This window comes from Terrapene carolina, unplaced genomic scaffold (genome assembly GCF_002925995.2).
Source record: "Terrapene carolina triunguis isolate 2854851 unplaced genomic scaffold, T_m_triunguis-2.0 Scaffold31, whole genome shotgun sequence".
Taxonomy (NCBI): Eukaryota; Metazoa; Chordata; order Testudines; family Emydidae; genus Terrapene; species Terrapene triunguis.
This window is the reverse complement of record NW_020664382.1, coordinates 4,210,196-4,229,061: the sequence shown is the minus strand read 5'-3', so window position 1 is coordinate 4,229,061 and position 18,866 is coordinate 4,210,196. Positions and strand designations below refer to the sequence as shown.

The window sequence follows — 18,866 nt, the reverse complement described above, 5'->3', positions numbered from 1 at the left end:
AAAACAGCTGTTGCCTGCTGGCACTGCCTTAATGCCTACATACTTGACCACATGAAGGCAGAATTCCAGGCCTCTATTTCCTATGGTTGCATATCGATGACATGATTGTTTACCAATGCCACTGTGGAAAAAAGAGCTTTCGCTTCTGCTAGTATGTTTTCTTTTAAGTGAGATGGTTGTGATTTTGTTAGTAAAAAGCCATACTTAAAACACCTCTCGCACCTCAACACCAAAGGGGGCAAGATTAATCTAGCATCAAGTGCATCATCAGAAGTCTCTATGGTTGCTTGTCTCTATGATCTGTTGCATTGGACTGGCTTGCTGTGACATAATTCCGTGAAGCCGTGCATCTGGGAGGATGTATGTCAGAGAACAATATCCCAGAGCCAGCAGATCAGTGTTTCCAGTGCTGTAATGTCTTCCCTTTCATTTCTGCTTTTGGGATTTACTTCTGGGAATCCCATCAAACAAGAAAGTAGCGCCTAAGGCACTTCGAAATGGTTATGGATGGCAAAACACTTACACCACTCACTCTTCACATTCAGAGGCACCCAATTTTCCCTAAATCAAATCTGCACCACCTCGCTTTATTTTCTGCATCTTGTAAATAACAGAGGAAATGGCACACAGGAAAGCTCAGAATAAGTCATCAAAAAGAAACAGTGTCGTGGCTAACCAGCTTGGAAACATTAGTGTTCAGGGATTTCAGCTATGACCATGGTTGTTATGGTTCAGTGTGCTAAAATAGTCCTGGTATAAATTCATTTCAGATGGGTTTCAGTCTCCTTTTTGCCAGAAGGAAGGGGATCATCAATAATGTTGACTTTTTTTTTTTTTTTTTTGGTCTCTATTTTCTTTTTTTCATGTGTGCAAAGCTTTGTGCCCTTATTTGTTCCGGCAAGAAGGCCTTTGAGGGACTTTGCTCAGTGTGACTAAAGTTTCTTCAAAGATTAACTGACATTCTTTAAAAGTACATCAGTTTCCTTTTAAGCAGGTATTTGCTTACCACGTAACTGGGTGTTGAGTGCTATTGTAGTTATAAAGTTTGCTGGGCTCAGCTCTAGATTTCCTTAAGACATACTGCTGACATCACTGAATCTCCTCTCAGATTCCTTTCCCTCTCTCTCCGGTTTCCTCCTTCAGGTAATTCCAACTCAGACTCTTACCAACTTGTTTTTGACTGACAGTGAATTAAGGAAGACTTTTTAGGGGGATAGAGGGGGAGTGTTTAAAACATACATACGTGCTGTACCTAAAGGATACTCATTCTTTTATAAACAGTTATTTGACCTGTCATGACGATAACATCTAGTAAGGAATCTGAACATTGATCTTTCACAGGTAAGAAGTAATTGGTTTAAAAAAAATTGCATACATGCTTAAGAGAGGTTTAAAAACTTTGTGTTTCAGGTAAAGCTTAATGAGTCCATTCTCGTCCTATTTTAACTATTTTAATAATGTATGGTTCCAGAAACTATCTGCAAAAGAAAATCTGCTTATTAGATCATGTCTGCATGTGAAAACTAGAACTACATAGCAGTTTAGTGATGGTGCAGCAAAAGTTGTCATGTTTTATTCTACCTATTGATGCAGTATTCCAAACATTATGTTTACAATGTGTGTGGGGGGGATATTTTGGTCTGTTAGGGGATAATAGTTATCTTTGCAAGACTTTTCCTGTTATGGTGTTTTTCTGAAGACATTTTTAATGATTTTTTGTTCTGTTAAAAATCTGCTTTTGCTAATTTTCAGTCAGTTATTTCTCCTTTTTCAGTGGAAAAATCAGTTTTAGTTTCCACAGTGGGAAACTAGACCGAAACATTTTAAAATCTCTGGTGCGTATCTGGATAAGAAAGGATTTGTAAGTTTTCTGTGGTAGGTATAAGGAATGTAAACAATTCTGACTTGGAGAACATTATGCACTTTCCCCCAGCTCCTGGATGGTGTCTTTATATTTCTTCCTTAACTGTATAACAAGTATGACTTACTGTCAGCAATCAGAATCTTAGATCTGAGCTGCAAATTCCCTATTACTTCTGTTTAGCTTTGTACCTTCCCACTATTATTTTTCCTGTATAATGTATGCTTTGAACATATTTATAGTTACATTACTTTTTCCATGTTATGTAGGTTATGAAAATGCAACAAAACTAGCTTTTCTACATGAACCATGGAGAATTATATTATCTTTATAACTTAACATTGTTTCTCCACTTCACTTTGCTTATATTTATAGGCATTTCTAGAGTCCTCTTCATCTTAGTATCTGAGTGCCCACCTTAAACCTCAACATATTTTGTTTTTTAATTCTGATTTGATATCATCACTCATGATTTCTTCTTTCAAAGAAGGGAGGTAGCAGGGGCATTTTCAAAATAGAGAGCCGCTACAGAAATGCCTTTATTTTTCTCTGTTGTAAAATGTTGCTCTGGGCTCTCTGCACTCTCTGGTAACCAGCTTATGTGGGGAAGAAAGGCTCAAAATATAACTTTGTGCAGTTGGTCGTATATTACAAACTGGCATCACTTTTGCAAATTGGAGCATTGAGGAGACCAAAACTTCCAAAAGAATTCCATGTGGGTAAATTAGGCATGGACTAGAGACAAAAACAGCAACAGATGACTTTCAACACTTCAGTCCCGTTACTTTCGATAGCCTTTCAAGTGAAAACAAATAGTGCTTTTTACCCCGGTTGCTCATGCAAAGAAAAAAACAACCAAGTCATCAGCTTGTAGTACTGATTGGAGCTGAAATTTGGGTTTGCAAAGATTTTACAAAAAATGTTCTGACCCCTATTCTCTCTCCTGACACACACAACTAGCAGAGACCAGCTGTATTCTTCGGGTACAGGTAGAGACCAAAAAAACAAACTTAATCGTTTTGCACACTGAACTTCAGGACATTTTGAAATAAACTTGGATTCTTTAGCTTCTAGAAAAACTGGAGTGAATTGTGAGTTGATGGGTTTGTATTTAATTTGGCGGGGGGTTGTGGTCAGGCAATCTTTATCTTATTGCCTGTAAAAATATACATGTAATTGGGGAAAACATTGACTGGCCCCTCAAACAGTTAAATTCAAAATCTCTAAACTGAGTTGAATCCATTAAATGTCAAGTATTTGAAAGCTGCCTTCCAGCTGTGATGTCCCTAACTCACTGGCATGAAAGAGCATTCATGAGTTACTTGAATGAGTTACTACCAACTCCGGGATCACCTCAGCACTCTGTATATCTATGCTACTAATATGTTAAAAGGCTTGGAACTAAGACAAGAGTGTGCACTATCGGAGTAAATGGCACAATTGAAAAAGACAGCACTCTTATAACTCTTGCATATGTGTTTAAAGTGAAAGGCCAAATCATTCTCTCGGTATCTAGACATGCATGGGATTCAATGCAATGCATACCAGCCCAAACCACTGATAAATTCTTCATATGGGAGGGGGAAGGAATATCAGCAGCATCGTTCCTTGCCCAGGAACATGTGAAAGTCCATTGTATGGACAGCACATATTTTGAGGCTCACTAAGTTGGAGGACACAGCCAGGTCGAAAGGGAGCAAAACTAGAAAGGGTGGCTCTACATATCATCATCCCCTCAGTGGCCAATGGAAACTCTTGTGCAATTGCCGGGTCAGAGTTAGTTTCTGAAAAACTCAGCTCTGTTCATTTTTGCCCACCTCAGGGAGAGTAGTTATGGTTCAGCGGTGAAATCCTGACTCCAGGAAATCAATGGTAAAACTCCCATTGATTTCAGTGGGACTATGATTACACCTCAGGTGTGGAGTGGAGCAATGCTGCTGTGGGGTAGGCTGAGGCCAGGGAGTACCATGAAGGGGCAGGTGCTCCACTCGGATTTACTGAGTTCTGCAAGATGATAACCTGAGATGTTCCAGGGCCCACCAGACTGAGTGATGAGGTAAAGCCCATCCTCCCACCTGTGTGATACTATGGAAATTCTGTGATTGTAAAGTCACCAAGTCTTAAGAATATCTTTTGCCTCCCTGTGCATTTCACCATGGGATGCCATATTACACTGGTGCTCTGGGAACTACACTGGCATCCTTTGGATTTCTTTGTGGAGCAGATGTTAATTTTGGCCTATGCAGCTCTAACTGGCTTAGGAGATGCCTACTTGAGAGACACCTCCCCCCTCCTTTGCCTGTGCCACAGCTGCTGCAGCTGAAACCTGCAGAGTTGTTCAAGCTGGAGCAAAGGAGTTGCTGGTGTGTTACTTTCCTGGAGGGTTCCTTAACTTAGGAATTTGCTCCCCACTTGGTTCAAAATAGCCCAATTTGTTGACCTTCAGGACATGCTACAAAGTTCTTTTCTCCCTCTGGCTTTTAGGGAGGGATGGGGGACACCTGAGGATTAGCAGCTGAGAAGGGTGAGATATTTCACCTGTTTTGTTTTTTGTAAAGCTTGGCTGGTATACTTTTGTTATGTAGCGAGGATTGGCAGCTGGACTTGCTGCATGCCTGGTGTTTTTAAATAAGTGTAAAAGGTAGACAGAGCTTTGGCTAGGCGGCTTTAAACTTCCTTTATAAATCAAAAGTGATAAAGCACAGTAAGTTTTGATCAGCAGTGGCACACTAGTCTGACCTGGTTAGATTCAATTTGTTTCCACAGCTTCAACTCAAGTGCTTCATACTAGATTAAATCACAGCTTGTTCCTCTTCTCTAGTTTCATAGATTTCGAGGCCAGAAGGGACCATTGTGATCATCTAGTCTGACCTCCTGTATAGCACAAGACATAGAAATTCCCCGAAATAATTCCTAGAGCAGAGCTTTTACAAAACATCCAGTTTCTCAAGTCTTATTTTCATCTACACTTTTTTTAATCTGAACTTAACTTTTTATTAAGGATATTTAATAAAAAGATTATCTGTTGAAATAATGAGGGTAATTTGTAATGGACCAATGTACAACACAACCCATTTCATTCAATGCATGCCGTTAAAAATGCTGTATGTGTTTGCTTTTCTGACTTAAAAGTGGATTAGAGTAAGCTGATGGAAAAAACATGGGAAAAAATCACAAATATTTCATGAAACTTTCTCCCCTTTTTCCGTCACGAAATCGGACAATCTCATAAAAAATAAATTTTCGAATCTTTCGACCAGCTCTGTTGTTAATAGATAACTTTGTGGACAATAGTTAAGGTTCTCTCGAAGGCATAATTCACCACGTCAAGATTAATTGATTATGGGAGATAAAGGCAAATGTAGTCATGGCAGAGCAATGGATATTGTTGGTTGAACATTTTTCATCAAAACTGTTTTCTTGTCAAAACTGGTTGGGTTTTTTGTTTCTTTTGGGGGGAGGGGTCAATAAGTTGACATTTTCTGTGGAAAATTTCAATGAAAACTAAATTGTATTTGTTTTTGTTGATGTTTTCCATGAACCCTCCCCTCAATTTTCTGACAAGCTCTGATTATAATGCACCACTGCCTGCTCCCACTCCCAGCATCTTCACTCTTCCTCTCGGCTGGTGAATCCACTGTCATTCTCTAGTCCCAGCAAACAGTCCTTACTTCCCTGTTGCCTTAGCCACCTGCAGCCATCCACAAAAGCATCTGCCCTAACTTCCCAGATGCTAAATCTATTAACAATCTGCCACCCCCCCCAAAAAAAAGCATGCCACAAAACTACAAAAGCAGCCAGTGTAGGAAAAAATATGGAAGAAATAATGGAAGAAAAGCCAATGTGATTTCTGTTATTTTCGTGGAAATGTGAGTCAGATTGTCCCTCATATAAATAAGGCCCTGGCCCTGGTGTATGTGTGGTGATGCATAGATGTTCTAGGACATGTGTAATTCTCATTCATTTTCTTAGGAAGAAATTAACTGCGGCACCATTTGCATAACGTTTCATGCAGTAAATTGAGTGAATACAGGGGATTGGGTGATTCAAGAAATTAGTATTTGATCAGGAAACTTTTGATTTAACATCTGGCAGCTGTTTAGTGGCCCATCTGGAACATGTCCTTGGCCTCAGCCCAGTTCCTGGTATACTGATGTTACCTCATAAAAACCACTACCACCACACTGGTCCTCTTTGGCAGTCTCACAAGAGAGTCAAAGACTGAAATGGCACAGCATGTGAAGTGCTGCTTCACCAGTAAAAGTGGAAGAACATAGAGCAGACAGTGAGGGAAAACGTGCACTGCCATTGTTATCAGTACACTACGGATAAACAAGTTTCTTTAGCCTGATTTTTTTCATTCCCATCAAGGTCCCTTTACACTGCCCGAGTGGTGTAAAGAGATCTTGGTGCAAGTGAGAATCAGGCCCTTTGCCTCCACTGAGATCCCTTGGATAGAATTCATGAGCACTAAACTCAACTTCAGATAAATTAAAAGGCAAACACAATAGTGCAGTTGTGCTTACTATGCTTACTTTCCCCACCCCCCCAATAGTTTGTCTTATTTTTCTTCATATTCTTGCTTTTCTTGAATTAGCTCTACCAACATACTTAAAGCTACATACTTCTCTTCCCTTGTGCATCTTCCATACACAATAGTGTGAGCGCCACTACAGGATTCGGAGGGTATGTGGCCCTTTGAGTTCATCCCTTTTCAGGAGTGTTGTTGCAATTGAAGAATGTACTGCAGGGTAAAATTGGATTTTCTGAAACAGAAAATTTGCCCTTTGGTCTTGATTTATTTCTTTCCAATATAAAATAGACAAGTTGTGACTTGACTTTCAAGGCTTCAAAATAACGTTTGCATTAATTTTGCAACATCATATTCAGTGCTCCCGTGTGATGGAGAACCAGAAATACTACCCTGATGCCATTTGTCTGTGTTTGTCCTTTAGTGGAGTGCAGAAAACAGTTCAATCGAGCAGTCCCAATGATATATCCTCCTAGTATCCTGTAACGGAGTTTTGTTTTTGCTAAGTGTAGTCACGATTTTGTAGACTTACAGTTTTAAGAGTGGTTCTCTGTAGATTTTAAAGAACACATTTCTCTTGGAAAGCTTCTGAGTAATGGCTAGAAAACAAAACAAAAAAACAAAACAAACCATTTACTTCTAGATACATTAGTCAGTCTTATGAAACTAGTTAATCATTTTAAGCTGTTACAGTAACTTTCACTGTTCAAGGGTGAAAGTGCCACAGAGGGCAATAACCTCTGAAAACATCAGTTAAAGTACATTGCTTAAAAACACAGACTGTCAGAGCTGGAATGTTAACATGGGAATATATAAAAAAGGCTTGAACAACAGACAGACTGCTGTTTCTCAGCCTTAGAAAACGATGGACCTGATTTTCAGAATCTGCTGAGCATCCAGAAATAAGGTTGAAATCAATGGGACTTGTGGGTGATCAGTAACTTTGAAAATGTTAAGATGAAAGGCAAAGACAGACAATGCAGAGCAGCATCTGTCAGAGGCTTGTGGTGACAGTGCTGGGCTCTAATTTTGTCTCTTTTTCTTATTGGTTATTGGCTAATTTTCAGTGAATGCAAATGTCACTAAGAAACAATGGTAGAATTAAGAAACAAATATCATTTTGGGAGATCAAAGTGATGTTACAAAACAGGTAGGGCTGATAATGGACAGGGAATTGGATGAGTTTGCAATGAAATGTGCTACTAAAAACAGGCAATACCATTTTTGGAGTTGCATACATGTAGAATCATAGAAATGAGGTCTGGAAGGGACCTTGAGAAGTCATTAAGTCCACCTGCTCTGTGCAGAAGGAGGGCAAAGTAAATGTAGACCATCCCTGACAGGTATTTGTCCAACCTGTCTTTAAAAACCTCCAGGGATGGGGATTCCACAATCTACGTTGGAAGCCTCTTCCAGAGCTTAACTATCCTCATATTGAGAAAGTTTTTCCTAATACCTAACCTAAATCTCCCTTGCTGAAGATTAAGCCCATTACTTCGTGTCCTATCTTCAGTGGACACAGAGAAAAAATTGATCACAGTCCTTTTATAACAGCTCTTAACATATTTGAAGACTATCAGCTCCCACCCTTCTTTTCTCAAGATAAAACGTGCCCAGTTTTTTTTACCCTTCCTCATAATCAGGTTTTTTTTAAACTTTCATCAATTTAGTTGCTCTTCTCTGGACTCTCTCCATTTTGTCCACATCTTTCCTAAAGTGTGGTGCCCAGAACTGGACACAGCACTCCAGCTGAGGCCTCACCAGTGCAAGTAGAACCGAACAATTACCTCCTGTGTCTTACATACAACCCGCCTGTTAATACACCCCAGCATATAAGCCTTTTTTGCAACTACATCATATTGTTGACTCAGATTCAATTTGTGATCCACTATAACTCCGAGATTCTTTACAGCAGTACTACCACCTACCCCGTTATTCCCAATTGTTGTAGTGATGCACTTGATTTTTGCCTCCTAAGTGCAATACTTTCTACTTGTCTTTATTGAATTTCATTTTGTTGATTTCAGACCAATTCTCCAGTTTATCAAGGTCACTTTGAATTCTAATTCCATCCTCCAAAGCGCTTGCAACCCCTCCCAGCTTGCTGTCATCTGCAAATTTTGTAAGCCTACTCTGCACTCCATTATCCAAGTCATTAATGAAAATATTGAGTAGTATTAGACCCAAGACTCTCCCCTGCTGGACCCCACTCGATACACTTTCCCAGTTTGACAGCAAACCATTGATTACTACTCTCTGAGTACAGTCTTTCAACAGTTGTGCACTCACCTTAAAAGTAAATTCATCTAGGGGCATGGCTACACTTGCAGATGTAAAGAGCTGGGAGTTAAACCAGCCTTCAGAGAGCGCAGCAGGGAAAACTCTGCCATGTGTTCACACTGTCAGATTCAAGCGCACTGGTGTGGCCACATTAGCAGCTTTTGCAATGCCACAGAGAGCAGTGCATTGTGGTAGCTATCCCAGCGTGCAAGTGGCTTCAACATGCTTTTCAAATGGGGGTGTGGAGTGTGACAGGGAGTGTGTTGTGTGTATGGGGAGGGAGAGACAGTGTGTTTGGGGGGCTGAGAGTGTGTCAGCATGCTGTCTTGTAAGTTCAGACAGCAGCAGACCCCCCTCCCCCTACCTCTCTCTCTCACACACACTCACAGCAACAGCATTCCACACTAATGGTTACTTTGTCCCAGAGCAGATAAGCATGCTCAGAAACAGAGCTTTGAAAGGGGATATCCGCATTCCTACAGCCGATTCCAAAACAATGAGAAGAGTGAACCCTTGACTTCAGGGGATTATGGGGAATTTCCGGAGGCCAATCACAGCGCAGTAATGCAACAGCTTGTTCACACTGACACCTGAGCATTTCAGCAGGGGCGCAGCAAGAGTTATGCTTCTCGTGGAGGTGAATTACCAGGAGTGCTCCAGCTGCAGAGTCCGGGCGCTCTACATGCCTTGCCACTGTGGATGCGTCAGGAGTTAGGGCACCTGAGGCTGCTTTAATGCGCTCTAACTTGCAAGTGTAGCCAAGCCCTAGATCTCATCATGGATTAGAGAGCTGCGAGTCCTATACAGCATTAGATTTGTGAGACCATACTTCGGTAGGAGATGGAGCTAGATGGTTTAACGGGTCTTTTTCATCCCTTATTTCTATGACTCTTTGGTCCTGAAAGTCCATCTGAATTATTCAGGCAGGTCTTGCTGTCTGTTACTCTGTCTTAATGCCAACACTGGTTTGCTTTTTTTTGCATTCTTTCCAGTGATGTAAGTTATGCATCAGTAAGTCAGTACAAGAGAGTCTAAGGTGGTACAGTTTACATGAAGAGGAGATGGAAGAGGGGGTGAACTGGGGCAGGAAAAGCATAAGATACATCCCCACACCTTATCTTATATTTTCAGTTAGTTGTTTTCCTGTTACGCCCTTCTATTCTGCCTCTTCTGTGCATAATTTACACATACATAACTTAAACTCATAGATGTGAAGGCCAGAAGAAACTTTTAGATGATCTAGGCTGACGTCCTATAGGAGCCCTATCTCTATCCACCTGATGGGGCTTCTATGGGATTTGAAGGTAGGTCCTTTGTCTTCATGAGCAATACACATACCTCCAAGCTACTAAGCCACTTGTAATCTACATCAGCTCTGAATGTGGTCCATAATTTGAATGTATTATTTATACAGTGCTGAAGTCAAAGACCAGAATCCCTGCCCTGAAGAACTTCAGATCTAACAGCGCAAGTGGAGTATGATACAGCACAAACAAGAGATACAGGTACTCTGTAGGCAAACATAGGGTGGAATGTAGCTACTATAGCTGGAATACTTCCATCAAACCAGATGTGTTTTCGGAAGTTGTTCTGACAGCAGCCAGAGATGGGATTTGACATATGTTAATTGGGAGGCTGTTCCAGGCACATGGAGTGGTAGGAGAGAAATCTCAGGATGATATATCAGCAAAGGAGACAAAAGGAGTAGTCAGAAGTGAATCAGAAGAAGTGGGAGGCCAGGTAGGAGTGGATGAAGGCAGAGTTATGGGAAACTTTGAAGGCAAGCTATGCTTTTGTGCAGTAATGGAAGGGAAGGCTGTGCAAGCACTGAGAAAGAGGAAGTCGTGGTCAGAATAATGGGAAAGAAAAATTATCGTTGCAGGAGCACTTTGGATGGCTAGGCCATAAGGTAGAGGAGAAGGGCCAAGAACACATGGTTGCAGTAGGCAAGTTAGAAAACACCTAGCTAATGAACCAGAGTTTGGCAGTGGGTTCACAGAGGAAGGGATGGATTTTGGCTATATTGTAGTGTCTAGCTGCCAACAGAAAGGGAGGAGTTTTACTCATTTAATGAATGAAGCAAAGGATGCTGTATCTCACAGAAAATGTTCTTTTTGTAAATCATGGGTTTCCCAGGGGTGCCACTTTGCTAACACAGGGACAAATAAAGGCCTCTGGATTGATGTTATATTTGCATCAAAGATGACAGAATGTTGTATCATTTGCATAATCCATAATGGAAACACAGTGCTCTGTGCCTCTTTGAAGTGTGAGGACTGGATCTGTCTTTAATCCATCACTGTGGTTACAAACAGATTCCACTGAAATACACTACTGCAAATTAATGCTCATGGGTCTTTTTTAGTTATTTTTTTTATTATCTATCACCAAGAGTAGGTGACTCATAGTGTGCTATGTAGTAAAAACAAGAAAAGATTTCCTTACATTTATTGATTTGTAATAGTATGTAGTATTTTAGCCTACAGTACCTCTCAACTCAAGCTTCAGAACTCCTTGTTAGATTCACTTCTCTTTAACAATTGATGACAGAATAAGAGCTACCTTTATATAGGATTATCAGTCAATGAGACTACATATGGCTGTTTACTAGGGCTGATCAAAAAAACTGGGATTTCAATTAAACAAAATGTTTCATTAAAAGTGTCTGATTTTGATGGAAAATTTACATTTTTCATCCAAAAAGACACCTGAAAACCAAAATGTTTTCAGTTGAAATCTGAAACATTTTGATTCAGGAAATGCTGCTGTGTGTCTCATGGCGAGGATGTGGTTTGGTTTTCTCATGACCCCATTCTTCTCTATGGACCAGGACTCCTATGATGCACTACTTCCCCTCTCCAAGAAGGGAGACAAAAGAGCCTGGCCTATACAAGAGAATAGAAACATCAGGCATTCAAACTACAACTCCTCTGAGTCACTGCAGTAGCATTTCTGACTAGAAATATTTTGGTTTTCGGTCGCATAGTTTAGTTTTCAATTTTTATCTGAAAAGTTATAATTTGTTTTCATTGAAATTTTCAGCAGAAAAACCGCCCACTTTCCAACCAGCTCTCATGTTTAAATTTAAATGTTTCTCTGTTCTCTTCTGTGATACACATTATGAAGCCATCAAAAGCCTGATAAGTTATCCTTGTCAACCAAACACTTAGTAGTGACATAATAAGGTAGTTGGGGAAGGGTCATATTTGCTATTCTGGTAAAGCAGATGACTTGGAAAACATCAAAGTGTAACTTCTGACCTTGGCATCTGGAAAAGTTAAGACAAAAATAATTTAATATAATTACTCAAGTTGTTGAATTTTGTAGAGTTTTAAGAATAAATTTGGGGAGCTCTGAAAAAAGAACAAACCTATGTCTCAACAGAACATGAAAGAAATATCCAGTTTAATTCTTCAGTGATCAAAGCTAGACTTTCTCAAGTTCCCTAGTACATAAGATCATTGAACTTTTGAGCTGAGACAGGATCATAAAAGAAACAATAATAAAGATAAGATGGAGTGTAAATAAACAAGCAATACAACCTCCCTTTAGTGAAGTTATAGATATGCTGACTTTGAAAAACAGGTTGGTATTTATCTTGTTGGGAATGTACCATTGTTCTCTGAAGTATGTTGCAGGGCAGCATAGCACAGGTTTTACAAGGGTTTCCTAAGGAACCATAAAGTGAAGAGAAAATAAATTAGGGCTCAATACCACAAAGTTATCCCCCCAAATAAAGAGCTTAGGCATGGATTCTGCTGCCTTTACCTAGGATGAATAGTAACTTGTTCCACAAATAGTTCCATTGGCTCAGAGAGTGCCCCTGAGATGACCCATGCAGAAGGGGTGCTCACAGTCCCTTTCCCTATCTGCACGTACCCACAGCGCACTTTCCCTTTCTGGAATCCATGATGATCTCTCTGAAGGTCTGGGGAGGTGGGGGTGTCTCTGCTGTGGGAGGGGGCAGAGACTGCAGTGGGAAAATGGGCAAAGGACCAAGGGGACATACACATTCCCTTCCATTCCCCTGGAGTTTACCTGGAAAATAAGAAGCCTGAGGCTGTATTATCTTTTCCACAAAGCACCACACCATATGGGATCCCAGTGGCCACTGCAGCCCAGTCCAATGAAGCCATACTGCCCAGGAGCTCTGTGTGGATGGCCCTGACCTCCAGCAGATAGCCTGGGAATCATCAGGTTTGGGTTGGAGGGAAGCTGACACCCCCCTCACCCTCCATGAGGAAATGCTTGCAGAGATTTCCTCCCCCAGAGCCTGTCCTGAGGGCCTTACCACCATGGGGATGAACTGGGACACTGGCTTCAGTGGGGCCACTATGCAGTGTGAGTAAAGGTAACAGAATCAGGCCTTTCAGAACACTACAGGTATTCCAGTTAATTTTGGAGATAGTGTGGGGCTCGAAGAGGAGTGCAGCCAGTGGACCCCTTCAGCTCTAAAAGTGGTTCCCTCTAGAGCAGCAATTGTGGCAGTGTGGGGAAGCCCACAGTGCTGCAGCCTTTCTTCTTTCTGCACTGTGGATAAGGAGAGGACGGCAATGCTGTCAGTCCAGCACCTTTCACAAACCCTTTCTAATCCCCTGCCATATTGGATTAAAGGGAAGCTCTGAGGTTACAGCTGCAAGCTACCATTTCCTTATAAAGCTCCCTAATATTTCTCCCCATTGAACTTTGATTTTTGTTTACCCTCCCTCATAAAACATCAATGCATTCAAGAGTGTAACTGGAATACTTTGTATAAACAGAGCAGGGAGCCACACAATCTAGTAGTTTATATTATTTTCACTTTATAATTATTTTTAAAATAAATCTCTGTAGCACTCTATATTTATGGCTTGAAAACACAATCAAATAGTTTGGGATTCCAACACCATAAACTTCCTTCCACAGGCAGCACTAGAATGTTCTCATTAACAGTGGACCTCTCATGTTTCTGCTCTGAAACAACAGGTATAACCAAATTCTTCTGGAGGCCTTTCCTTCCTCTCCCCAGAAATGTGCAGAAGTGGGGGGGGGAAGGCATTTTTTCCATTCATTGCATGGAGAGTATGAAAACTTGGCACACAAGTGAGTTATGTACTGGAATTTGGGTGGGTCTAGGAAAAAGCACAGACTTCAGTGGAAAACATATATGGGTGTGTGTGTGTATGAGAGAAAGCCTTTTAAACCATAAATTGATCACATGCATGGACTGGTGAGGAAAGAAACAGAAAATTGCCCTGAAATAATACACTCAGCTGGTACTGAAAACAAGCACTACTGCCCCAGTTTGACAGTGCCATTGGCATTTTAAATATCGTTCCATTAGTTTCATAGTGTAACTATTTCAGTGCTCATTATAAGTTCAGACTGTAGCTTTAAGCCATTATCCACGTGGGTGATGGTGAGGGCTCAGTGGCATATGCACCAGCAGCTGCTGCCGGAGTTGAGCAGTAGGCCTAGATCCTCAAAGGTGTTTAGACATGGAACTCCCATTGGGAGTACCTTTGACAGTCTGGGCTTAGGGCCCAATTCTCCATTCTGCTATAGCCCCTTTGCACTGCTTCAGTTAGCAGCCACTCATAGGTTAGAGGGACCTCTTTGGGGACATGAACTGCACGTTTGTTTGGCCCGTTGGCAAAACTCAGTGGGCGTTTTGACGAAGAACTTGAAGATTTAGCTCAAAGAGGATACTCTGAGCCCTGTATTTGTTGGACATTAGTGATATGGCTAAGGTATCACAAAGGGTCAGTTCAGAAGTTCCATTTGTGTCACGATCTAAAGACTTTTCCTAATTGAACCTAGCAATTCTGTAGGCAAGACGTGCAGAGGAATGTGTATTCAAAACCAGATGTTTCCAAACCAAGCCTAGATCCAGCAATACCTCACAAATTAACACTTGGTTCATAGGCAAACCTGCTCATACTTGCAACTGCTCGTTCTCAATCCACTACTCAACGAAGATGCAGCAAATGAGTGTGGCGCTGATAAAGCATGTTACCGGTGACATGTCTACATGGTGGGGTAATGCACATGACAGGGATGTAATTTCTAAAGCACACCACCGTGCTGCACATTAATAGGTCTGTGTAGACCCTGCTACTGCACAAAAGTTACTTTTACAAAATACACTACTGGTTATTTAAGAGAGTACTATCTTCTGAAGTGCTATTATATATAGTGAAAGCTAACCTGAGGTGGTCAGAATAAATGAACAAAGTATATGTACTGATGCATCATCTGTAAGGTGACTCCATGTCCTGATTTCACCAGACAGTACCAGTTTTTTATTGCATCAGTTCACATGTTTGTCTGTTTAAGAGCTAAAGAGTGGAATTTGCTCTGTGTTTACTAGAAACAAACAGTTCAAGGGAACAAGTGGTTGTGTGCTTTACAACATTTGGAGTTTAAAACGAAAACTCAAATGAGAGTGGCCATCCTTGAAGCTGTTCTTTAACTCGGAGTGAGTGTTCAACATGCTTATTCAGTAATACATGATCAGCTCATTCAAAACCCGAAATAGCTGCAAGAAAATCCTCCACTCTGAGTAACATGCATGTGTCGCTGCTGTCTCAGAAGCTGGCAGTATGACACCAGCACACATTTTCAAAATAAAGGGGGCCAGGGTTTCACCCTTTAGGACAGTGGGAGTTTTGCCATTGACTTCAACGCAGCCACATTTTTACCCACTGTGTACTTTTATCTTTTGAATGGCTATGTTGCAGCCCTAAAAATAATGTCTACACAAGTGTCCCAGTTTTTTATTTTGAAAATATAAATAGTTTTATTTTTTCATCATGGCTGTTTACTCATTAACAAAGGATGAAATTCACCCCTGTGCAAAAGACCAGCATGAAGTCTAAGGCACCATTTACTTCCCACTTATGCCTGTGTAGCTTAAGTGGCACATAGACCTTGTACTGGCCAACTATACAGGAGTAAATTTCACCCAGACCGTAGTAACCTGTAGTGTGTTTCCTAGCTGCTCGTGCAAATTAGTGAAATTCTGCTGTAATTGGGTTTTTTAGTTGCTGAGCTTAGAGCAGAATGCTGTCATGTGGTAAGTGAGGGCAGGTCTACACTACAAACGTGTTGGTGCAGCTGCACCAATGCAGCTGCTCTGCTGTAGTGCTGCTGATGAAGAAGCTCTAAGCCAATAGAAGAGAGCTCTCCTGTCGGTTTAGTAACTCCACCTTTGCGAGAGGTGGTAGCTAGGTCAGCGGGAGAAGCTCTGCCACTGACAAAGCACTGTCTACATGGGGAAGGGACGGGAGTTAGGTCGGTATAACTACTTCGCTCAGGGGTGTGAATTTTCCACACCCCTGAGCAAGGTAGTTATACCAAAGCAAGTATGTAGTGTAGACCTGGCCTGAGTTAGTGTTTAGCAGAATGAAATTAAAGCTTTGCTTTAAAAAGTAATAGACTTAGATGGGGGAAAAAGATACTTTGTCTTATCATCTGCCCTTCCACAGCATGAACTTGTTCACACAGGCAATGGAATTCTTCTGCATAGCACAAGCACTTCCTGAGAAAACAAGTTTTGAGATGAAACCATGACAAGAGGAGTCATCCTTTCTTGGAAACACACTTTATAATATTGTAAAATCATAAGACCAGATTCACTGGTATGCTCTGGTCATGCAAAGCAGCCATAAATCTGATTTAACTAGCAGATGATGTTAGATTTATTGCTATTTTGCATAGCAGCTGAAGCGTACAGGTGAATCTGGCCCATAGCTCTCAGAGATGGAAAACTCTAGTAGTGTGACTGGGTCTCTCCCGTTTCTGGGAAAGAATATGCTATATTTCCCCAACTAGCTTAGACTCTATCCATATTAGAGCTGAGCTGACCAAAAGACCCAACAATATACTGACCTTTTAATGAAGGACTTTGTACTCCTTGCCCTTTTTCTTCCCTTACGAAGCTGTAGTATGGTTTTAAATAGCATGCTGTGCTTCTTGTATACCAGAAGAATTTTATTTTGTGAAGATGTTTCCAGGTTGATGTAATGTTTTTATTTCATCATAAACTTTCTTCTAAGCCCTCTTCAGAGCTGTGCTTGGTATTTTCATTATAGTGTGTAAAATAAAATTATTTTGGAGAGAGAGAGAGAGAGTGTTCGGGGAGTTCGGGGGGTGGAGGGGCTCCTCTGATTAGTACTCCCACCTACCCTTTGTTCACTACTGATGATGCTCTAGGCCTTCTAGGTGCTGAATAAAGGAGTGAGTTTGTTACAAAAGCTGCCATAGCAAAATTTTGACACCCTCCAGTGAGCCGTACCTTGCTGCCACACCTACCCTCTGCTATAAATGCAAGTGTAGTGAGGCTAATTAAAAAACAAACCCCAACTTGACTGTAATAGAGCACATGCAGGCAGCAGTGAAATGAATTAGCAAATAGTTACTGCAACTACTTAAAAGAAAGAGCTCTTCAGAGCATGTATGAGTGACCCAATATATGGAAGCACAGCCAAGCCTCCTATAGCATGGCAATGTGTAACTGATTTACTATGTTAGTTCTTAAGGGCAGGTTGTGCCTGGTCAAGCCATGCATTACTCCTCCTGCCTCCTTCCCCAAGCACATGGAGAGCAAACTCAGGAGTGAATTAACCCCGTAGGGAGTAAAGCCCAGCCCAGGCTATGGAATCCTCTTTAAGGAGGGTTTCAAGGGCAGTGCATGGTCCTGACTTCCATTGACACCCAAAGATCCTCAGTTGTGGGGACCAAGCCCCCCTTTCCTCAATGGAAATCCCCGACCAACTGACAGGAGGATCCGTGAGGGGAACTTTGTGGAGGCCCTGGCACCCTTGTAGCATTTTCCCTGGAGGGTTATGATCTTGGCCACGTATAGTAACCTCCGCTGGAGAGAGAGTAAGCATGAGAGATGTAGCAGCAGGAAGGTCTAGTCTGTTAAAAGAGAGAAAGAAAGAATAACTGAAATTGGTGACAGAGGGGACACGGCAGCCTTCCCTGGGCAAAATCCTGCAACGACAGATCAATTATTCTGGGACCTAAACAAATTATCAGCTAGATGCTCAGCTGTTATAAACTGTCCAAGTTCTAGTGAAGTAAACAGACCTACCCCAATTTACACCAGCTAGGTTCTGGTTATGTATAGTTCCTAGAAAGCCAAACAGATGGTAACACATTGATCACTACTAGTGCCTGTGGGCCAGTACTGAACCAATGACCTAAAAAAGCTCTTGTATCCCATACGAATTCTCTGAGTCATCCAGGTGGTTGTTTATTCCTAATTTATTTACAATGAAGAAACCCTGCCCATTTAAAAGTGATATGTATAGGTGCAACTGTACTCTGCATTTCACTAAGTGTTGCTGGGGCCTAGGACAGATTCTGGTCTGCTTCCTCATCTACTTGCTGAACTCCTGACTAGGAAAAGCCCAGGGTAAGTTAATACTGTTGTGAGTTACCGAGTTGTCAATTTTGTTAACAATTATGCTCCCAGCAGAGAGCGGCACACTTTAAAATACATTTTCTCTGCTCTGCAACAATGCTGCATTGGGAAAGCTGGTTTGGGTTGAAATCATTGAGAAGTTAAATGGAAACATGAAAAACGAGTGTAATCTAGTTAATTTTAGATGCATTGTTAGTCAGTGAATTGAACACTCGTCTGCGGGCCAGGAGACCTGGATTCTCTTTCTGACTATGCCATGACCTGCTGTGGGACTTTGGGCAAGTCACTTTACCTTGCTGTGCCTCTGTTTTTCTTCTCAATCTTTATCTGCCTTGTCTACTTGGCTTCTGAGGAGTTTGGGGCAGGGAGTGTCTCTTACTATGTGCTTGTGTGGAGGAGGAATGGTGCTAAGTAGAAAATGGCTGAAGTGAACATCAAAGAGCCTATTCCTATTAACGTTAATAATTCATTAGGTATGTATAGTGAGAAGTAACGTGCAATAGATTTCAAAGGTTTGGGGAGAAGAATGATGGTCCAGTGGTTAGGGTGCTGGCTTGAGAGACCTGGGTTCTGTCACCAGGGCCGGCTCTAGGCACCAGCAAAGCAAGCAGGTGCTTGGGGCGGCAAATTTGCAGGGGCGCAAGAATCCAGCCTGGGAGCTGAGAACCAACAGGGAGCCCTGGGAGCTGTAGTTCCTTGGTTAGCTCCCTACCTATAGAGCCAGCCCTGGAGCAGGGAAAGAACTACATTTCCCAGCATTCCCTTGGCCGCAATTAACAGGAAAG

At 41.5% G+C, this 18,866-nt stretch overlaps 1 protein-coding gene across 1 annotated transcript in view; it reads left to right on the top strand.

Annotated features, from left to right (window-relative positions):
• Nucleotides 1–1,325: 1,325 nt before the first annotated feature.
• LOC113406458 (ATP-sensitive inward rectifier potassium channel 15-like) overlaps nucleotides 1,326–18,866 on the top strand; it is a 33,653-nt gene continuing 16,112 nt past the window's right edge. Inside the window, exon 1 of the mRNA XM_026651521.1 lies at nucleotides 1,326–1,341. The gene's annotated coding sequence lies outside the window, so the exon portion shown is untranslated. The remainder of the gene's footprint in view (nucleotides 1,342–18,866) is intronic.